Below are 1,155 nucleotides of genomic sequence, written 5' to 3'. Positions count from 1 at the left end.
GTTCAGCATCTTAGCTGTGGAGGGCAGTGTCACTGGCCCTCATATGTGGGATCCGAACCGGGGCCCTCTGGCGTCCCAAGCCAGTACTTAACCATCGCGCCACTCGGCTGGCCCCCATTAACCATTCTTAAGTGTCCCACTCAGTGGCATTAAGTGCGTTCACATTGTTGTAGGTAGAATCATGACCGCCATCTATATAACTTTTTCATCCTCCTAAACTGAAATTCCTTACCCACTATACAGCAGCTCCTTTCTCCCTCCTCTCAGCCCCCAGCATCCACCATTGTATTTTCTGTCTCTATGAACCTAAGTACTTTAGGTGTCTCATAAAAGTGGAATCATATATATAGTATCTGTCCTTTTGTGACTGGCTTATATTTCTTAGCATGTCTTCAAGTATCATCCATATTGTAGTATGTGTCAGAATTTCCTTCCTTTTTAAGGCTAAATAATATTCCATTGTGTGTGAGTGTGTATCTATACCTATATATCTACGTATCTATTATCTATGTAACATTTTATTTATCCATTCATCCTTCAGTGGACACTTGGGCTGCTTCACCTTTTGGCTATTGTGAGCAATGATGCAATGAACCTGGGTGTGTAAGTATCTGTTCAACTCCCTGCTTTCCATTCTTTTGGGTTTATACCCAGAAGTGGAACTGCTGGATCATATGGTAATTCTGTTTAATTTTTTGAGGAACCATTATACTGTTTTCCATAGAAGCTGTACCATTTTATATTGCCACCAGCAATGCACAGGGTTCCAATTCCTCTTATCCTCCTCAACACTTATTGTTTTTTAATTATTATTTTTTAAGTAATAGCCATCCTAATGGGCGTGAAGTAGTATCTCATTGTGGTTTTAATTTGCATTTCCCTAATAATTACTAATGTTGAGCATCCTTTTTTTTTTATTTATTGGGGAATTGGGGGCATGGGAACAGTGCTGGGGAATTGGGGGAAGGGGAACAGACAAGCTGCTGTTGTCCTGCTCTTCAGTCTAGTTATGGAGGACACTGCTCCACTGGCCCAAGTTGGCACCATCACTGCGCTCCTCCCGGGCGAGGCAGATCAGTCGCCGGCTTCTGGACGGCCGCTCACTGCGGCTGCTGGCCACACACGGTAGCCCATGGCAACCCACTGCCACAGGGG

Source organism: Hipposideros armiger, unplaced genomic scaffold (assembly GCF_001890085.2).
Source record: "Hipposideros armiger isolate ML-2016 unplaced genomic scaffold, ASM189008v1 scaffold_650, whole genome shotgun sequence".
Taxonomy (NCBI): domain Eukaryota; kingdom Metazoa; phylum Chordata; class Mammalia; order Chiroptera; family Hipposideridae; genus Hipposideros; species Hipposideros armiger.
Note: the sequence above shows the minus strand (reverse complement) of the source record.